This window comes from Dermacentor albipictus, chromosome 4, assembly GCF_038994185.2.
Source record: "Dermacentor albipictus isolate Rhodes 1998 colony chromosome 4, USDA_Dalb.pri_finalv2, whole genome shotgun sequence".
NCBI lineage: Eukaryota > Metazoa > Arthropoda > Arachnida > Ixodida > Ixodidae > Dermacentor > Dermacentor albipictus.
In genome coordinates this window covers 43,165,102-43,186,485 of record NC_091824.1, presented here as the reverse complement: position 1 = coordinate 43,186,485, position 21,384 = coordinate 43,165,102, and the positions used below count along the sequence as shown (strand labels likewise).

The following is a 21,384-nucleotide window of genomic DNA, read 5'->3' as shown; positions in this document are numbered from 1 at the left end:
GAAAAGCATAGCGCAGCCGCCCTTTTTCGCGTTTACAAAGCAACGCTAACGAGCGGTTCCAGTATTAAACGTCTATTTTTCGTCAACCAAAGGGAAACTGCCATGTACAAGGCAGTTTGCCAGCTCAAACATTAAGCAGAAAAGCTTAGCATTGCCGCGCTCGTGCTTTGCCGCGCTGCGGATGACGTTGCTCGCATTTACAGAGCAACAAAAACGAGTGGTTCTAGTTACATACATTTATTTTCCATCAGCTAGCAGAAAACTGGAATGTAAAAGGCAGTGTAACTGCGCAAATATTAAGGAGAAAAGCGTAATGCAGCTGCGCTCGCGCTTTTTCGCTTTGCTGATGTAGCTGCTCCCATTTAGAAAGGAATGCAAATGTGCGGTTCTAGCTGTAGTCGTTTATTTACCATGAACCAGCAGCCAACTGATATGCAGAAGGCAGTTCAAATGAGCAGATATTAAGGAGAAAATTTCACATACAGTCAAGAACACCATAATAGACACCCTACTGGTGATTGAAAATAATCACCCTCGACAAAAGTGGTCTCACTTTGTTTTTGATCAGTTCACGGTTTCGTTCTTTCGTCATGTGGTGTATTCTCACTTTTATATATTCTTCAGCGATTTCTTGCACAAGATATAAATATGGTTATCAAGTGGATCAAGATCAAGGATGTGGTCCTCCAGTTTCTGGAACCAGTTTTTCTCTGTGCAGGTGCCCAGGACTTCAAGGATGAGGTGTTTTGATCTTACCGTCACCATTTTAATAGTATCATATTCTGCCTGTAGCCGTCGCAGCCCCTTTTCAACTGCTTCACACAGGCCAACGACGTCTTGTGACGGTGAAATAAGTCCACCTCGGCTCTTTTGCCTAATTAAAGGTGCCAGTTCATCCGAGTGCAGGGCTGCGATGCACAGTTCGCATGCTACCGTTGAACGAACTTTCTTAACGACGAAACCTGCAATGTACGGCACTACAGCACCGACAAAAGTTGACAGGCTTTCTGGGCAGTCAATGTGATGGGTATAGTTGTGGTCTTCGGCCTGCAGGATTGATGACCTGCGCATATCAGTAAGCATGCTGCTTTCACCTACCAAAGCTCCTGTAGTTGTTGGATTTAGAATTCAGACTATGTCTTGGGAGCAGTTTCCAGAGCTTGATGAAGTCACTTCTGTCTAAACCAACAGACGCTTGTATGCAGCCATGAACTGCGCAGCGGTTGAGTTGTTGTTATGACCACCTCGTGCACGTATGGACCCGAAGAAGTTTTCGGCGTGATCTTGGCTAAGCTTGTGCGTCAGCAAGTATTTCAGCTGATCCTTGCGAACAAGCTCATCGAACAATTTTTCTGTGCTGGTCATGCACACCAAAAATCCAACGAACCCAGTTTTCTTCAGCCCTTCTATTACTGGACGCCCTGCAGGGTCTTCTTAGCCCTTGTATATAGGCACGGGCCTCGGAAAAGAATAGCTTCCAGAGGGCTTCATTCTGCTTGCGAAGAGGTGCCTTATAGGACCTTGCAAGTGGGTTTCGAGAGTTCATGATGTCGAACAAGCGATCAAAAAGCCTAATGAACTTAGCTGTTGCAGTGGCACCCTTGAACTGTGGCAGCTTGAGCACTTGTTCGCAGAAGTCCAAGGCGTCAGCAACTGAAGCACTCAACGCTTGTACTGCATATCGTACTTTCATTTTTTGCTTTTCCCACTGGACATGCACCTGTGTGAGCTTGTTTCCAAGCCGCAACCCTTCTCCACGTTGCAATGCCTCCAATGCCAGTATATAAGCCTACTTCGCGTGATTTCCTTCCATGTCAATAAGGTGGCTTACAGTTGCCAGTGAGTTCCGCACAAGCTTAATCATGTGACAGGCATCTAAGATAAACTGAATGTTTTGGTGCAGTCAGCAGGGTTGACAAAGCTTGTAGAAAACCGGTGACAAGACAGTAGAAGCTCAGCGCCTAAACATTTCGCCATAGTGAAGTTAGAGGAGGCACCATCAAATGTAAGAGAGATGACATTAGCCTGCACTGACTCAAGCTTGTCAATACACTGCTTAGTCAGCTCCGCCCTCTCGGCACCAGTGAGTGTGTCGATCAAAAAGTAAGCGACAGGCATCTTGATTCTGGCATTTACACCAACAATCATGTACACACACACATTTCTCGCTTCAGGGAGACTGTCGTCATCTAGCCCTGTTCCAAAGTCCACATACCCGACAATTTTGTTTCCAACAAGTTCTACGTGTTTTGTTATGGCCACGTCGTCCACGATCAGAGCGCAGTAGAATGGCTCATTCCGTCATTGTGTAAATTTTTGAAGGAAGCAAAATGGTTCATCTGTAAAGCCAGGAGCTCCGTGGACTGAGCGATACCATTGCCTAAGTGTCCGCTGTGAAGGAAGGGCATCATTGAATTTGGACCTGACGTAGTCATACGCGGCCGGGGAATAAAAATTCAAAGTCAGCGCGAACGCGCGGAGCTCGGGTGTGTATACACCCTTTTGCTTGTTGCCCGCTCTGTTCAGAAGCTGCTGAATATCACTTGAAAATGAAGACGTGAACACCTGTGATCCTTCTTCTGAAAGGAGTTTTTGATCTCTGATTTCCTTGATAATTTCTTGCGCTGTATCATTTCTCTTTGTGAGTCTTCGCTTCGTTTGCTGCAAAGTTTTAATTTTCTTTTTTAGCTGAGTTATTTCTTCCTCAGAGGCACTGACTTTTTCTTTGTACCATTGTTTGGTGGGTGAAGGCACAGGTGGCTCTTCTTCAGCTTCAGACTTTTCATGCTGCGGTGAGCAGTTACTGGCTGGGGTGTCTTCATGCTTGCGGCCTGGACGCTTCCTTTTCACCAGAAATAGACGCCATATGTACATCTGATGAGTCTCAAGTCAGAGAAAAATAAGAGCAGTTGTAAAGCTATGCCTCATTTGCTACCAAAACTTACTGCTTCATAAAGGTGGATGTATATTATTCTCTAATTTCGCTTAAGCATATTTTCAAATCATTAGCCTGTTTATTTTGTTTAGCATCTGAGCTTGCATATTAATTAGATCTCTTCGCCTCACCACCGACGCGCGCTTACTGAACAGATTTGCAGACTGAAGCCGCATCTGCAGCCTACGGTTATGAGTAGCAGTTTTCGTACTTTTTATCCTATGAAAATGAAAAAAAAATTGAAGCTGTGCAAAATCTAGGCGCAATAGCGGTCTCTATCCAAGGTCATGGTTTCAGCCTAGCTGAGGCGACCCTGCTAGACGGCAAATTTGATGTAATTTTCATAGAATGTCATTCAAAGGTAATGCCCTTCATTAGCTGTGGCAATGGTATATTTAATGACATTAGTTGAAAACGACATCCGTGGTCTAATGAGCTCGAGAAACTCAGTCGCATTTCTCGCTTTTGCAGCTGGCAGGGCACACAGTGTTGATTTTTATCCGGCTTATCACGGTCACTTCTTAACGAAAACGAGACCGCCACAACTACAACGCGCGACGTTCCAACATACTCACGGGCTTCTGTAGATGCTCCGGAAACACAGGGAACACAGAAGGAACACTACCCGCACGCAGTCGCGTTGTCTGTCCGGTGCGGTCGAAGCACTCCGGCGCGAAATGCACACAACAAAGGCGATCTCCATCTTTCGCATGCCACCTTTCACGGCGAACAGCCCGCTCCCACAGGCTCCGCAGCTCCGGATCTTTTGGAAACCTGTCGGCAATTCCAGGACTATTAGTCGTTGCACACACACACACAACTTATCAGTTGACATCCATTGGCAACGCGAGCGTAGTGGCTCAATGAACGTGTTCTCGAGTACTTACAGGTGAAACGTGAGGCCACAACCCTTCTTCAGCCTGTTCGCACATCCGTAGGCAACGCAAGAGGCAACCATAATCAAATCGATGGTGTTTACATGCCCCTCACATCAACTTGCACTGCAGACCAACTCACGAAAACAGCAGCGCGAGCCGGTGCCGCCGGAGCCGAGCGCGCTTTCTGCCTCTGGCAAGATGGCGGACGGAGGCTTCGGTCGGAGCGCGCCCTCTCCACTCCAGCAATTTTTATGTATCCTCCTTGGGAAAACCCTACGTTTTTACTTGGCTCCACATACAGCAGCTGTCTTGGCTTCTGTCTCACGAAGGCTTGTCAGATGTGCTGGGTGGTTCGCGGAGATAGAGACGCCCGGAAGCGAGCATATCCCCACGTACGTTAAGATGAGAGGATTGTCTCCTTCCGAGATAGAGGATACGATCCAAAGAGTTGACTGGACTAAATTTCAATCTGTGACCGAAGAACACTGCGAAGCCAATCCATCTTCGACTTGAAAAAGTCATTCAAGAGTGCGGTGCAAGACATTATCCGTTGTCGTGTGTCACCGATCTCGGGGCGTGCGGATATTACTAAAGATGAGGTTGGGAGACGCAGAGCAGCAGAGCAAACATAGTTTAGTTACACTCAAAACTCAAAAACTCAAAACCCTGTTGACTCAAAGTAAAACTTGTGGGGACTGCGTTGTCCATTTCGTTGCGGTGCCATAGCGCAGCACGTTTTGGACATAAGAGCCGCATCGCGGCGTGGCCGCTTTCGAACTTCGCGCGCGCGGTCCACCGTTTTCCCTCTCCCTCATTCCTCCAAAGGTGCCGAACAGAAGCGGGACCGTAAAACACTTGCTGCTGTCTGCCCCGAACGGTCCAGGGACTCACCCGATTGGTCTGTTTGGGTGGAAACCCGCGTTCCCTCTCTCCTGGCGGCTCAAGCTGACCGAGGAGCGGCAACGCGGGGAGAAGCTCTCGTACAGCGGAGTGGTGTGTACTGACTTCCGATTCTCCCGTTCAGCCCTTGGGTTGGCCAGTCTTGCCGAAGGTCCTTGACCCGAGGCGGTTGCGTACCTCTTCGCTGCCCCTGTTCTGGAGGCTACGCCAAAGAGACGCGGCTCACTTGACTTGCGCGGTCGTTCTGCGCGGAGTCGCCCTCGGAGGCTACTCCGAGCTGAAAGAATGTGCTCCTGGTAGCACGGTCGCTGGGCGCCATCCTCCCGTATAACGGCATGTTACCGCGTTTTATGATACTGAGTGTCACCCTTGACTTGCGGGAGCTTCGGCTCACGGGCACCGCGCCGATACGGGTGTAACAGCTATCGTAAACACCAAGGTGGTCGTCTAGTAAACGCCTTCCTTGTACTCTGGGCCTTCTCCTGGCTGCGCTCTGTTTCGCTCCCAGACGAGACTGAACGAGCGTCCGCTACGGGCACACGCTACAGACGCGGCTGAGCTGATCGTCGCCCTGAGGGGCTCGGGTGACGATCTATCAAAAAGGAGCGTTTTCTTACAGACTTTGTCGTCGCACGTTTCTTCCGAGTTTGATGCGTGTCGAATCTTCATCATAGTCGGTGTTCTCGCCGACTGCGTGTTGGTGTTGGCTAGTCGTAATGTCCGTCTCTGACACCGGTGTCCCGAACTCTGTCGGTGATGTGGCACTTCGGCCTCACCAGTGAGGCCTAATTTCGGGTTCCGCCGCTACATCTTCTTCGAGTGACGACGAGACGCCCCGGGGAGTATCGTACATGGTAGTCTGCCTCTGAAGGGGGATCCTCCCTGGAGAGTCCGGCACTGCCGTGAGATGCTGCAGCGGGTCCAACGAGCCTCGCTCGAACGTTGCCGAGGTCGACGGTCACACGCTGGACCACCTACGTCATGGGCCTGACCAAACCTCCGTGGCTCCCGTTGCCAGTGCGATGCTGACGCTACAACCTTTTCGGCCCAGAGCCACGTCGATAACGCCAGCTCGGCGCCGCTTCTTCCTCGATCACAGTTCGGGTGACGCGCCTCGAGGGCTCGTGCCATTGAGACCGATACTTGCACATCGTCCTCATCTTCCTTTCTGCGCCGCATTCCTCTGACATAAGAAATAGACCCTCTTTTCAGAAGTTTACTTCAGCGTACTTTGGGATAAGTTATCTACCAATTCCTGTAAGTCCCAAAAAACAATTGTACTTGTTTGTTTGTCAGCAGCAGCAGCAGCAGCAGCAGCAGCAGCAGCAGCAGCAGCAGCAGCAGCAGCAGCAGCAGCAGCAGCAGCAGCAGCAGCAGCAGCAGCAGCAGCAGCAGCAGCAGCAGCAGCAGCAGCAGCAGCAGCAGCAGCAGCAGCAGCAGCAGCAGCAGCAGCAGCAGCAGCAGCAGCAGCAGCAGCAGCAGCAGCAGCAGCAGCAGCAGCAGCAGCAGCAGCAGCAGCAGCAGCAGCAGCAGCAGCAGCAGCAGCAGCAGCAGCAGCAGCAGCAGCAGCAGCAGCAGCAGCAGCAGCAGCAGCAGCAGCAGCAGCAGCAGCAGCAGCAGCAGCAGCAGCAGCAGCAGCAGCAGCAGCAGCAGCAGCAGCAGCAGCAGCAGCAGCAGCAGCAGCAGCAGCAGCAGCAGCAGCAGCAGCAGCAGCAGCAGCAGCAGCAGCAGCAGCAGCAGCAGCAGCAGCAGCAGCAGCAGCAGCAGCAGCAGCAGCAGCAGCAGCAGCAGCAGCAGCAGCAGCAGCAGCAGCAGCAGCAGCAGCAGCAGCAGCAGCAGCAGCAGCAGCAGCAGCAGCAGCAGCAGCAGCAGCAGCAGCAGCAGCAGCAGCAGCAGCAGCAGCAGCAGCAGCAGCAGCAGCAGCAGCAGCAGCAGCAGCAGCAGCAGCAGCAGCAGCAGCAGCAGCAGCAGCAGCAGCAGCAGCAGCAGCAGCAGCAGCAGCAGCAGCAGCAGCAGCAGCAGCAGCAGCAGCAGCAGCAGCAGCAGCAGCAGCAGCAGCAGCAGCAGCAGCAGCAGCAGCAGCAGCAGCAGCAGCAGCAGCAGCAGCAGCAGCAGCAGCAGCAGCAGCAGCAGCAGCAGCAGCAGCAGCAGCAGCAGCAGCAGCAGCAGCAGCAGCAGCAGCAGCAGCAGCAGCAGCAGCAGCAGCAGCAGCAGCAGCAGCAGCAGCAGCAGCAGCAGCAGCAGCAGCAGCAGCAGCAGCAGCAGCAGCAGCAGCAGCAGCAGCAGCAGCAGCAGCAGCAGCAGCAGCAGCAGCAGCAGCAGCAGCAGCAGCAGCAGCAGCAGCAGCAGCAGCAGCAGCAGCAGCAGCAGCAGCAGCAGCAGCAGCAGCAGCAGCAGCAGCAGCAGCAGCAGCAGCAGCAGCAGCAGCAGCAGCAGCAGCAGCAGCAGCAGCAGCAGCAGCAGCAGCAGCAGCAGCAGCAGCAGCAGCAGCAGCAGCAGCAGCAGCAGCAGCAGCAGCAGCAGCAGCAGCAGCAGCAGCAGCAGCAGCAGCAGCAGCAGCAGCAGCAGCAGCAGCAGCAGCAGCAGCAGCAGCAGCAGCAGCAGCAGCAGCAGCAGCAGCAGCAGCAGCAGCAGCAGCAGCAGCAGCAGCAGCAGCAGCAGCAGCAGCAGCAGCAGCAGCAGCAGCAGCAGCAGCAGCAGCAGCAGCAGCAGCAGCAGCAGCAGCAGCAGCAGCAGCAGCAGCAGCAGCAGCAGCAGCAGCAGCAGCAGCAGCAGCAGCAGCAGCAGCAGCAGCAGCAGCAGCAGCAGCAGCAGCAGCAGCAGCAGCAGCAGCAGCAGCAGCAGCAGCAGCAGCAGCAGCAGCAGCAGCAGCAGCAGCAGCAGCAGCAGCAGCAGCAGCAGCAGCAGCAGCAGCAGCAGCAGCAGCAGCAGCAGCAGCAGCAGCAGCAGCAGCAGCAGCAGCAGCAGCAGCAGCAGCAGCAGCAGCAGCAGCAGCAGCAGCAGCAGCAGCAGCAGCAGCAGCAGCAGCAGCAGCAGCAGCAGCAGCAGCAGCAGCAGCAGCAGCAGCAGCAGCAGCAGCAGCAGCAGCAGCAGCAGCAGCAGCAGCAGCAGCAGCAGCAGCAGCAGCAGCAGCAGCAGCAGCAGCAGCAGCAGCAGCAGCAGCAGCAGCAGCAGCAGCAGCAGCAGCAGCAGCAGCAGCAGCAGCAGCAGCAGCAGCAGCAGCAGCAGCAGCAGCAGCAGCAGCAGCAGCAGCAGCAGCAGCAGCAGCAGCAGCAGCAGCAGCAGCAGCAGCAGCAGCAGCAGCAGCAGCAGCAGCAGCAGCAGCAGCAGCAGCAGCAGCAGCAGCAGCAGCAGCAGCAGCAGCAGCAGCAGCAGCAGCAGCAGCAGCAGCAGCAGCAGCAGCAGCAGCAGCAGCAGCAGCAGCAGCAGCAGCAGCAGCAGCAGCAGCAGCAGCAGCAGCAGCAGCAGCAGCAGCAGCAGCAGCAGCAGCAGCAGCAGCAGCAGCAGCAGCAGCAGCAGCAGCAGCAGCAGCAGCAGCAGCAGCAGCAGCAGCAGCAGCAGCAGCAGCAGCAGCAGCAGCAGCAGCAGCAGCAGCAGCAGCAGCAGCAGCAGCAGCAGCAGCAGCAGCAGCAGCAGCAGCAGCAGCAGCAGCAGCAGCAGCAGCAGCAGCAGCAGCAGCAGCAGCAGCAGCAGCAGCAGCAGCAGCAGCAGCAGCAGCAGCAGCAGCAGCAGCAGCAGCAGCAGCAGCAGCAGCAGCAGCAAGCAGCAGCAGCAGCAGCAGCAGCGGCGGCAGCGGCGGCAGCGGCGGCAGCGGCAGCGGCAGCGGCAGCGGCGGCAGCGGCAGCGGCGGCAGCGGCAGCGGCAGCAGCGGCAGCGGCAGCGGCGGCAGCAGCAGCAGCAGCGGCGGCGGCGGCAGCGGCAGCGGCGGCAGCGGCGGCGGCAGCAGCGGCGGCGGCGGCGGCGGCGGCGGCGGCAGCGGCAGCGGCAGCGGCGGCGGCGGCGGCGGCGGCGCCTGGTTACGCCTATTGCAGGGCAAAGGCCTCTCCCATACTTCTCCAAATAATTCGGTCATGTACTAATTTTGGCCATGTCATCCCTGCAAACTTCCTAATCTCATTCATCCACCTAACTTTCTGTCACCCCCTGCTACGCTTCCCTTCCCTTGGAATTCATTCCGTAACCCTTAATGACCATCGGTTATTTTCCCTCCTCATTACATGTCCAGCCCATGCCCATTTCTTTTTCTTGATTTCAACTAAGATGTCATTAATTCGTGTTTGTTCCCTAACCCAATCTTTATAAGATCCTTTATAACGTGTTCGTTTTTCCTTGGCTACCGGCCATTACACTATCGCGCCCTATCTTCAGTACTGTGACCCTCAGATCCTTCGGAATCATCAACTCTAGTACTTCCCTACCTGAACTAAGCACACACTTTCGGTACAGTAGGTTATTGCCACCTGGTGTTATGAGCCAGCGACCATTCAGCATTGCGTGCCCAGCAAAACGGCGAAGAAGACGACGAGGTCAAGGATCCCGCGCCAGCGGGAGAACCGTCGCTTAGTGCTTGGCATTTTTCATCTCTGGCTGCTCGTACTGTCACTTACTCTTGTGTTAGCGCGTGACAAACTGGTGGAGGTGCTGGGTAATCTAATCTATGCTCAACACCCCTCCGAGCAGCAGGAGCTCCAGCCCCGTACCGGTGGTTACGCCTGTACATCGCCGGGAGTGAGCTGAGCGTGATCTCCAGTCCCGTATACAAATGCCGAACGAAGGTGTCGCAATGTATGTCGAGGACATGACGCGTCTCTTTCGACGAGCCGACCCCAGCATGTAGGAAAAAAAGAAGGTGCGGTACCTGATGCGCGAAGTGAAAGTGCAGCTGTTCGGCGGTCTCGTGCGCAGTCCTCCCAAGACGGTGTCAGAATTTCTTTCCGAGGCCGTCACCATGGAACAGGCGCTTCGGCAGCGGGCACCATCATACGAACGCCAAGTGAACGCTGCCTCATCTACGGACTTCTTCGGAGCTCTCGGGGGCCACGTCGATTTCTTTCGAGAGCTCATTCGTTCCGTAATACGCGGAGAACTCCAGAAGCTGTCGGTACCCTCAACGCCGACGCTCAACTCCTTCTCCAGCGTTCTCCGTGACGAAGTCCAGCAAGCGCTAAAAGAACCAGCCTTCGACACAGAAGCTCGACCGCTAAGAGCTGACAGCTCCCGTATGTCGTATGCGCAAGCTTTGAGGCAACCTGCCCCACCTCCCTCCCCGCTTCGCACCGCGTGCCCGGCCATGCTACGGCGCGTCCAAGCGGCCTCGTATTACCAGGACCACCGACAGGCCCCAAGGAAGTCAGACGTGTGGCGGGCACCTGATCGCCGTCCCCTTTGCTTTCACTGTGGCGAAGCTGGGCACGTCTACCGACAGTGCTCCTATCGAGAGCTCGGACTACGCGGATTTTCAGCAAACTCGCCGCGACCTAGGTTCGGCCAGCGTCCTCCTGAAATTGAACAATACGTTGCCCAGCAGTGCGGATCCCCATCAACTCAACACCAGTTACGCTCCCCTTCGCCGCGGCGGTTTTCTCCGACTCGCCGTACGTGTTCGAGCGTGGTGCGGGGTCGGTCGCCCAGCCCGCACCGGGAAAACTAACCACAGCGGCCTTCGGGGGCGAGGCCGCTCAGTCTGGACGTGCTCAAGGATCCCTACTGACGCGTACACGGACCGACGATACACCGACGACGACAGTACCTGCCGATTACAGAAAAAGAATTTCCTTGGACATTCCTGTACTGCTCGACGGTCGTGAATTGACTGCTTTAGTGGACACTGAGCGGATTATTCTATAATCAGCGAAAAACTGGCCACCCTTCTAAAGAAAGTGACGACGCCTTGGAATCAAACGCCAGTTCGTACAGCTGGCGGGCACATCATCACCCCACTCGGCATGTGCACGGCAAGAATACAGATTCGCGGCTCCACGTTTGTTGCCAGCTCGAGTGTTCTCGAGACCTAATCATCGGTATGGAGTTTCTCAGGGAGCACGGAGCTATCATCGACATTCGAGAACGCCTCGTCACTTTCTCGACAAAGAGCGCCGCAGCGACGACCAACACCATCCACCCTCGAGCACCTCGTCGTGTCATCGACGACGCTGTCACGTTACCACCACGTGCAAGTGTCGTGGTTCAGGTGGCATGTGACAGACTCTTATACGGTGAAGCGGTCGTAGAAAGCAATCGCTCTCTCCTACTTTCTCAAGGTGTTTGCGTAGCAAGAAGCCTTATTGATCTCCACGATGGCCACTGTGAGGCTCTTGTCACGAACTTCAGCTACGAACACCGGCACCTTTTCCCCGGTACTGTCATCGCCTACGCCGACCCGATCGCCGATGTCACTGAGTGTTTTGTTTCCGAGGCAATCGACAATGCTGAACCACCTATACGCAACGTCGACATTAGTCCAACGCTTCCTGAAGAGAACAAACAACCCCTATGCGAGCTGTTGCTCGAGTTCCACTCTTGCTTTGCACGGTCGTCGAAGATAGTCAAACGTCGATTACGAAACACCGTATCACCACCTATGACGACGTGCCCCCCATACGGCAACAGCCTTATTGTGTTTCCCCGACAGAACGACATGCGATTCAAACGCAGGTGAAGGAAATGCTTCAAGATGGCATAATACAGCCTTCATGCAGTCCCTGGTCATCGCCAGTCGTTCTCGTTAAAAAGAAAGATGGCACGCTTCGGATTTGTGTTGACTACCGGAAGCTAAACAACGTCACAAAGAAAGACGTGTACCCGTTGCCTCGTGTCGATGATTCTCTGGATAGATGAGGCGCGCGAAGTATTTCTCCTCTATCGATCTGAAAAGTGGCTACTGGCAAATTGAAGTAGATGAGCGGGACCGCGAGAAAACTGCGTTTGTGACTCCCGATGGCCTTTACGAATTTAGAGTACTCCCTTTCGGCCTCTGTTCCGCGCCAGCCACATTCCAGCGAATGATGGATACCGTCCTCGCTGACCTCAAATGGAAAAGCTGCCTCGTCTATCTCGATGATGTCGTTATCCTGTCGGAGACTTTTGACGAGCACCTTCGACGCCTCCGGAATGTACTCGAAGCCATTCGATTGGCTGGCCTTACACTCAAGCCAGAGAATAGCCATTTCGGTTACGAGGAACTGAAGCTCCTTGGTCACGTCGTGAGCGCGGCAGGTGTTCGGCCCAATCCCGAGAAGACTGATGCCGTAGCTGCGTTTCCCACTGCAACCGACAAGAAAAGTGTCCGACGGTTTTGGGGTTTGTGTGCCTATTATCGATGCTTCATTGAAAATTTTTCGAAGATTGCAGAGCCGCTATTTCGCCTTACGCGTGACGACGTGCCATTACACTGGACTGATGAACAACAGACTGCCTTTGCGGAGCTACAACATCGATTGTCTTCTCCTCCTGTGCTCGGTCATTTTGATGAGGGTGCTGACACAGAAGTACGCACTGACGCCAGCAATGTCGGTCTTGGAGCTATCCTGGTGCAACGGCAAGACGGAACTGAACGAGTTATCGCCTACGCGAGCCGCACTCTGTCACGGGCAGAGTCCAATTATTCCACCACAGAGAAGGAGTGCCTCGCGGTTATTTGGGCTACTACAAAGTTTAGGCCGTATCTCTACGGGCGGCCATTTAATGTTGTGACCGATCATCACGCTTTGTGCTGGTTGACCAACCTCCGAGACCCTTCTGGATGATTGGCACGTTGGAGTCTGCGACTCCAGGAATTTAACATCACCATCGTATACAAGTCAGGTAGGAAACATGAAGATGCTGACACGCTATCAAGAGCACCTGTTGAATCTCAGAATCCTGACGAGGAAGACGATAGCGCCTTTCTGGGAGCCCTCAGCAGACCGGACCTGCTCGCTAAACAACGATCGGACGCTGAGTTAAGGCCCTTCATTGATCACTTAGAAGGCGGCATCGCGTCCAATCCTCGCCCACTTTCGCGACGGTTGTCATCATTTTGACTTCGAGAGGGCATCTTATACAAAAGAAACACAGGTGCCGGCGACAAACCACATCTTCTAGTAGTGCCTCAAGCCCTTCGCAACGACATTCTATTAGCCTGCCACGACGAGCCGACATCTGGTTACTTGGGTTACTCAAGGACTCTGGACAGGGTACGGCAACTGTACTACTGGCCTAGACTGACTGCTTGCGTCAAACGCTACGTGAAAGGATGCCGTTAATGCCAGCGCCGAAAGTCACCACCCTTCAAGCCTGCAGGCCTTCTATGACCAATCGACCCTCCGCGTACGCCGTTTGATCAAGTTGGAATGGACCTTCTTGGACCATTTCCCTTGTCTTCCTCCGGCAATAAGTGGATCATTGTCGCAACTGATTACTTGACGCGTTACGCTGAGACGAAGGCACTACCACGCGGGACAGCATCGGAAGTTGCCCAGTTCTTTATGCACCACATTGTGCTTCGGCATGGCGCACCATCATTCATCATCACTGACCAAGGGACGGCATTTACGGCGAAGCTTCTGGACGACATCTTCAAGTTGAGTTACACGAGTCATCGAAAGACCACTGCATACCACCCTCAGACTAACGGTTTGACCGAAAGACTAAACAAAACACTGGCAGACATGCTCTCTATGTACGTCGATGTGCAGCACAAAACGTGGGACGAAATCCTGCCGTACGTAACGTTTGCGTACAACACTGCCACACAGGAAACTACATGATCTACTCCGTTTCGCCTCGTTTATGGTCGAGATGTTCAAACTATGCTCGACGCCATGATTCCATATGAAGACATCGATCAGCTCGACCAGTTAGCTCCTGACGTCGAGGAGTACATTCAGCGTGCCGAGGAAGCGCGTCAACTGGCCCATGTCCACATACGACAGCAGCAGTGTACCGATGCCATAAGGTACAATCTTCACCATCGACAAGTTACCTATGAGCCTGGTGACCAAGTGGGGGTTTGGACCCCCATTAGACGGCGAGGCCTCAGCGAGAAACTCCTGAGCAAGTACTTCGGACCATACATAGTACTAAGGTGTGTAAGCGACGTGAATTATGAAGTGGTTCCATACGGAGACCTACCATCGCCCAAGCGCCGTTTACCACGCGCAGAGCTTGTACATGTCGTCCGCCTCAAGCCGTATTTTGCACGGTGATGTTAAGTCTACCGGTGAAACAAACTTTTGTTTTTTGCTGTCGTCGCGTCGCCCTCCAAAGAACTGCGAAGTATTTCTTTTTCTCTTTTTTTGTTCCCGACGACAGAACCCATTTTTTGCCTCATGTGCATGCCCGTATGTGTGCTAGCGCGCTTCCCCCTTTTTTTAATGTCTTACCTAATGTGCGTACTTTCCGTGTACGTCTTATGTTTGAGCATCGAGTCGATGCTTCATAGGGAGGGGGAATAATGTCACCCGGTGTTATGAGCCAGCGACCATTCAGCATTGCGTGCCCAGCAGAACGGCGAAGAAGACGACGAGGTCAAGGATCCCGCGCCAGCTGGAGAACCATCGCTTAGTGCTTGGCATTTTTCGTCTCTGGCTGCTCGTACTGTCACTTACTCTTGTATTAGCGCGTGACATTATTCTTCTTTATATGCTCCCCTACTGTCCTACTCCTTTTCCTTCGCACCAGTTCCCCTACCTTTAGTTCACACTTTCGTATTGACTCATCCTCGTTATGTAATTCTTTAAATTCTGCTGCGGTTATATTTAATCCATTATTGGCTGCAACCTGCAATGCTGTCGGAGGATTGGTACCACTACTTCTTGCTAGTGTTTGTACTGCAGCCGCTGCATCTGTCTCTTCCATCCCCTCTTATTGCGTTTCGGAGTGTTCTTTCTCTTCCATGTCCTTCCCTGTCCTCTGCCAACTTGGGTCTAGGTCGTCTGCCTTCTTCACCCCAGGTAAATTTCCCACAATTAATTCATAAAGGGGGTCCTCCACATATCTTGCGTGACCAGCCCTGTATAAAAGGGTGTCGATATTTGAATCCGTGCCTCTGGTAGATATTTAACGGACTCGTATACAGATATTACTGGTTTAAAGTACCTGGTCATGCTTTCTGGTGGTATTAGACTACCGCTTACTAAAATAGTACTGGCTCCCGTGTCTCTCAAGACTGTAGTTCTGCGTCCTTGTACCTCGCCTTCCACTACAGGCATGTCCTGCTATCCTTGTCCATCCTCTCCTGATCTCGTGGTACATGCCGTCTTGCCCCCGGATCCAGTCCTGCATTTGTCTGTCTTGTGACCTTTCTTTTGGCACAACTGGCAAACTACCAGAGTGTCGTGTCGATTACCTCTTATTCCGCAGTATCCATTGTGGAAAAAGGTTTGCATCCGTACCGGAGAAATAGGGCTAATATCCCGTGGTAGTCTGCGTGGCGGTATTGTAAGCGTAGGTCAGAAATGGTAGAGCATGGTCCCATTTGCTTTGGTCGGATGACATGGCCAGCATGTCACCAAGAGTGCGAATAAAGTGCTCGGTCATGCCATTAGTCTGTGGATGATATGAAGTAGTGGTGCGATGAATGATGCGGCATTCTTTGAGGAGAGTCTCGATGACGTCGGAGAGGAAGACGCGACCTCTGTCCCTGAGTAATTCCCTGGGAGCTTCGTGGTGATGGGATGATGTGGCCCACGAGAAGCCAGGCGACGTCATGTGCAGACGCGCTGGACAAAGGGCAAGTTTCCGCATAGCGCGTAAGATGGTCGATGACCACGATTACCCAGCGATTTCCGTCTGGTGTGGTCGGCAGAGGTCCATAAATGTCGATGCCTACTCAATCAAAAAGCACGTGCTGGGCAAGGCAAAGCTACAATGGAGCGGTTGAACGGCGAGAGGGATCTTTGCGGCGTTGGCAAACGAGACGGGAGCGGACATAATGACGGATAAAGCGATGCTCCCCCGCCAGTAGTAACGAAGGCGTAGACGCGCGTATGTCTTTAGTACATCTGCATGCACGCACTGGGGGTCACCGTGGAACGCTGCACAAATAACTAAACGGAAATGCCGAGGGATGACAAGCAACCATTTGCGGCCGTCCGGGAGGAAATTACGACGGTACAAGAGCACGTTGCGAATGGAGAAGTGATGTGCTTGGTGACGTAATGTGTGATTGGTAGTGGGTGTCAATGGGGGGAACAAAAACTCAGCATGGACCATGGGTCTTTTTTCTGCTCAAGAAGAATGTCCGTGGCAGCAAGGGAAGACTTGAACAATGAGGCATCCGGGGAGCTAACCTTATTTGCTAGTGGCGAACGAGACAAGGCACTCAGTTCAGCAGTGGAATTTCGTACTCGCGCAGTCTAGGGCCCATCGAGCAAGATGTCCGGATGGTTCTTAAAGAACGACAGCCAGCACAGCGAATGGTGATCAGTTAACACGTCAAATGGACGGCCATAGAGATACGGACGGAATTTATCTGTCACCCAAATTATAGCCATGCATTATTTTCTGTTGCAGAATAGTTCGATTCAGGTTTAGTAAGTGCACGACTGGCGAACGCGACAACGTAGTCATCGAAGCCAGCCTTTCTCTGAGCGAGAATGACACCTGGGCCGACGCCACTGGCATCCGAGTGTGTTTCAACGGGAGCGCTTGGGTCGAAATGGCGCAGGATTGGTGGTGACGTCAAGAGACGACGCAGCTTTGTGAATGCGGCATCACAGTCCGGTGACCAGGTCGAAAGGTTGTGGCCATCACGAAGTAGCTGCGTTAAAGGTGCTATTGTGGTGGCGAAATTGCGGATGAAGCGGCGGAAGTATGACGCTAACCCAATAAAGCTGCGCAGTTCTTTCAAGGTTGTTGGTCGCGGAAACTTGGCAACAACTTGTAGTTTCGCCGCATCAGGGAGTACACCTTCTTTCGACACGACATGGCTGAGGATGACCAGCTGCCGGGCAGCGAAGTGACACTTCTTCAAGTTAAGCTGGAGGCCAGCATCGGCGATGCACTTGTGGGCGCGTACAAGTCGAAGTGGAAAGGAAAGTCCGGTGAAAAGATAATGATGTCGTCTAGATAACACAGGAATATCTGCCATTTGAGGCCGCGCAAGATGTTGTCCATCATTCTTTCAAATGTGGCAGGAGCGTTACACAGGCCAAATGGCATCACCGTGAATTCAAATAAACCGTCAGGTGTGATGAAGGCCGTTTTTGGACGGTCTGACACAGCCACTGGAACTTGCCAGTACCCGGATCGTAAGTGTAAAGATGACAAGAACTCGGTGCCTTGGAGGGAGTCTAGTGCGTCGTGAATACGGAGTAGTGGATAAACGTCCTCGCGGGTGATCCTATTGGGTAGCCGGTAGTCCACACAACAGCGAATTGTGCCATCATTCCCTTTAACCAGCACTACAGGAGAAGCGCAGGGACTGTGCGAAGGTTATATGACGCCGCGCTGGAGCATTTCTCCAACTCGCTCAGCGATAGCTGCTTGTAGGTACATATGTTGCAGCTGCTTGCGGAGGTGAGGGAAAGACGCTGGCAAGTCTGGATACAATAGCGGCAGATGGTGGCTTTGGATTCGCGGCAACGGCAGCGCACGTAAGTGGAACACGCGTAGGAGGCGGTTGATGAGCAAGTGGTACGGCGTTAGCGACTTGTTCCTGTATCACCTGACGGAGATCGGGAGACAAGGGCCACTTGGACGCTGGACTGACTGGCAGGAGGCAGAGGTGGCGTGCAATTTCTTCTCGTAGAAATTGCTTGATTTGGTCGAAGATTGCTGAACTGCAAGGAGTAGCATTGACACCATCACTCAGAGCTGAAAGCGCGACGTCCGGAGCCAGAGCTCGGCACGCTGTTGGCGTAGCTCTTCATAGCACTGGCAACACGTTATGAGGTCATTGACCGTCTGAGGATTCTTTGCCAAGAGCATTTGGAAGGCCTCATCTTCTATGCCTTTCAAGATGTTCTTGATCTTGTCATCTTCGGCGAAATCTGGGTTGATACGCTGGCAAATGTTAACTACATCTTCAATGTAGCTGCTAAAGGTTTCGCCTTTTGTTGGGCACGACAGCGAAGCTGTTGCTCAGCCAGAAGTTTGCGCACAGCAGGGCGACAGAAGACTTCTTCAAGTGCCCTTTGGAATGCTGTCCAAGTGGAAAAGTCAGCCTCATGGTTTCGGAACCAAAGATGGGCGACCCCGGTAAGGTAGAATGGTACGTAACCCAGCTTGTCAGCTTCAGTACATTTGTTGTGGGCACTCACTCGGTTGTACGATGACAGCCAGTCCTCTACATCATGATCGTCAGTGCCATTGAATATGGGAGGATCCCGTCGGCGTGGCGCACCAGGACCGACAACCGGAGGTGGTGCCTGAGGTGGATCGATAGGACTAGTCTTTTCAGGCATGGGAAATGTGACAAAGATCGTCCGGCTTCGGAGTTCCTGGTTTGCAAAAGGTCCAGCACCATCCACCAAATGTCGCGAAGCACATTGAACAGAAAACGTTCGAGGCTAGAACGATAGAGCAGCGAGAGGTAGCACTGTCGATCGAGCACCGAAACAAGGTTTTTCTCTCTCGTCGTAGTTGTCTCGTTGCCACAGGCCCACTGCCCTTTGTTTTGCAGAGCACTTCATAATTTAAAATTAATGTTAACATACGCTACAGCAACAAGCGCAAAGAGAGAAAAGTTACTGTCGCTAACAAATTAACGCAGTTTATGCAAAAAATTCTGAAAACGCAACTTTTCTTGCTTTTCACTGAGCTAAATAAGTGTGCAAAATTGTAACATGCATTCAATTATAAATTCGTATGAAAGAATGAGGCCAATAGAATGCTCTAAAATAAAATTTGATGTTGCACCTAGTTTCAGATTTGAATCAAAAATTTGCCGCCAAGCAACTTTTGCTTCCCCGCGAAAACTTCATAGTGCGCTCACGTGATCTAACGGGAAAAATATTTTTTTTCTCGGCGAAAATACTTCGGTAAAACCTTAATCACACATTAGCAATCTAGTGCAATTCTTTTTCAATGAAGTCAACGACGGTCGCGTTTCAGATCTGGGACGTGTCGTGTGAAACGACGTTTTAAGCAAACGAACAGCACCAACGAACCTCCGCCACCGCTGCCGAAAGTTTCGAAATCATTTCAATATGGGCAAAAAAGAAAAAGAAGGAAGCGGCATTATTTACATCTGGCGGCACCTACGCTACCGGCGTTGCGCTTGAGTAATGTTAGCTAATTTTTTCTCATACTGACATATTTTCAACCTAGACAACTATATTTCACAGCTATGTTTTTGAACAATATATGTTATTTTTTTCCTTGCTCTTTATGTGGACTTTCAACGGCGCGCCCCCTTTTTCGCCGCATGCCATCAATGTGGCACCAGATTTGAACCGGCGGACGTGGGCGCTTCGAAGCGTGCATAGAATATCTATGAAAAATCGGTTTCCGCGCACTCCATTTGGAGAGCACAGATAGGTGCTCATTACTCTACAAGGGGTTGCGTATGCCGTATCAACGCAGCTATCTCCTACCTTTTATGCGAAGCATATTACGAGAGCTCAACCCAGCTCCTCAGGCGCGGCGGTGTCGCCTTCAATGACCTTTGACCCCATGCCATACCACGTGACACCGTGACGTCACGACAGAGGAGAAACGGGGCTCCAACTCGCGCCGTCGCTCGCAGCGTCGCGGCGGTATATAAGCAGCTGCGCTTGTTTCTAGGTGGCTTTGGCTCAACTCTTGCAAGATGGGCTGGGTGGGAATCGAACCAGGGTCTCCGGAGTGTGAGACGGAGACGCTACCACTGAGCCACGAGTACGACGCTTCAAAGCGGCACAAAAGCGCCTCTAGTGAATGCGGTGTTGCCTTAGAAACGAGCTGTTTCTAAGGCTCAGGCGTGCGTCGCTTGCTCAGGCGCACATTTCGTTGCCGCGCCGAACGCTGCGTTGCTCGACGCTCACCGCGTCCAATGCGGGGCGCGTAGTCGCTGCGCCGTAGCCCATTGTCTTACACCCCTTGGCGGGTCGACGGGAACGCTGTCGCGTTCCACTCTTGAAGGCGAAGCAGAGTAACGCATGAGTTGTTTCTTCGTCTAGCCGAACCAAATATAGCCAAGCAATAGCAGTTCACCAGGCTAAACAGTGGTTCAACAACTAAAATAAAGGCTAGTATGCTTCGCATCCTGGGCTTAACCTTAGCTAAGCCACAGCCATTTTTTCTCAAGCATGCCGGCAACTTCCACGCTGATGAAATCGATCAGCACGCTCCATTGCGGCGCGCTGGTGACGTGGCATCGCGGCGATCCACTCTCCCCTCACGCAACAACTGGCGCGCTACTGCGGCAGAAGGTGTTCTCATTCGCCCTCTCTGCTCTGCCGAGGCGCGCGCCATACGTGGCGTCGCAGCCAATGGGAATTTAGGTGCCGCGCCGCTGCTACAGACGCTGGCTTTTTTGTTCAATGGGCCATTTGATGCTTTCGCTTTGAAAATAATAATGCTTACGAGGGCCATTTGATGCTTTCGCATCAAAACGATGTTTACGAAATTAGCAATAATTGCGTTCAAGCTAGTGTACGGTGTTAAATATGTAGCAGTAATTTTGACTAATGATTTGATCTTTAACAACCACGCAAACATGTTCCTTAAAAATGCTAGTCATGCGGTTATCCTGGTTGAGCGGACGTTATTTGCCGCTTCCATGAAGCTGTAGCTAGTAGCCTACCAGGCACTTGTACGACGTCATTTGGAACATGCTATTGTGTGGGATCCTCACCAAGGGGGCATTATAAAGGGGTTAGAGCAAGTGAAAAACCTCGTTGTCTGGTTTATGTGCAAGCAATATTGCAGGGAAACCAGCGTAACCGAATTGGAGGAAGTTCTGGAACTGGAAAAACTGCAGGAAAGGCGACAGAGAAGCCGAGCAAAGCTGCTGCAGTTTATCTACTTCGATTTGACAGAAATTGAGGAGAGTATATATCCCAGACCGCCACATTATGTGCCATCCAGAAGAGATCATGAGTATTACGTGAAAGGTTTTCTTTTCTCCTTACTAAGTGAAATTCCTTTCCATCTTGTTTAATATCAGCCAACAATATTTCCTTTGTTAGCTCGTTCTCTGAACTGGGACTAAAATTGTTTTGCCTTTTGTTTCACAGCAATAATTTTGGGTAATGATATTTGTTCCATACTTGCATAATTACTTGCATGTGCTAATTGTTTTTTTTGTGTTTGGCACATAGTTTTGTTGTTGTTAATGGAAGATGCACACGGCTTAACCAATTGTAATGTTTATTTAAGTTATGCTGCTTTCTTACCTCGTGCTGTGCTCGCCCTTCTGGTTCAATACTGCATGTCTACTTTTGTGTCTATTCGCACCTTTAGCATAGATGCTCCAGGAAGGTCCAAAAAAAAAGTTTATGTGCAATATTTACACAATGACAGGTAGCGGCGCCACAACAAATATGGTGGGCCAGGACACATATTATTTGCCTTGTCATGTGCTATATTACAACTGCTTCTTTTCGTACACAGGATAGGTGGCTCATAGCATTATCATGTATCCACGTCCATGATATAATGCTTAGGTTCTGCAGGGCAACCTGGAAACGAAATAAAATTTACTAACTTACCTGGGCGCTTGTTCAGTGACGAAAGCCGCATTTTCAGTTATCTTCACGCTGAAAATAA

The 21,384-nt window shown here is 52.3% G+C and overlaps 1 pseudogene; it reads right to left on the bottom strand.

Moving 5' to 3' along the window:
- Positions 1 to 508: 508 nt before the first annotated feature.
- Positions 509 to 1,209, bottom strand: LOC135907142 (uncharacterized; annotated as a pseudogene).
- Between the last annotated feature and the right edge of the window lie 20,175 nt (positions 1,210 to 21,384).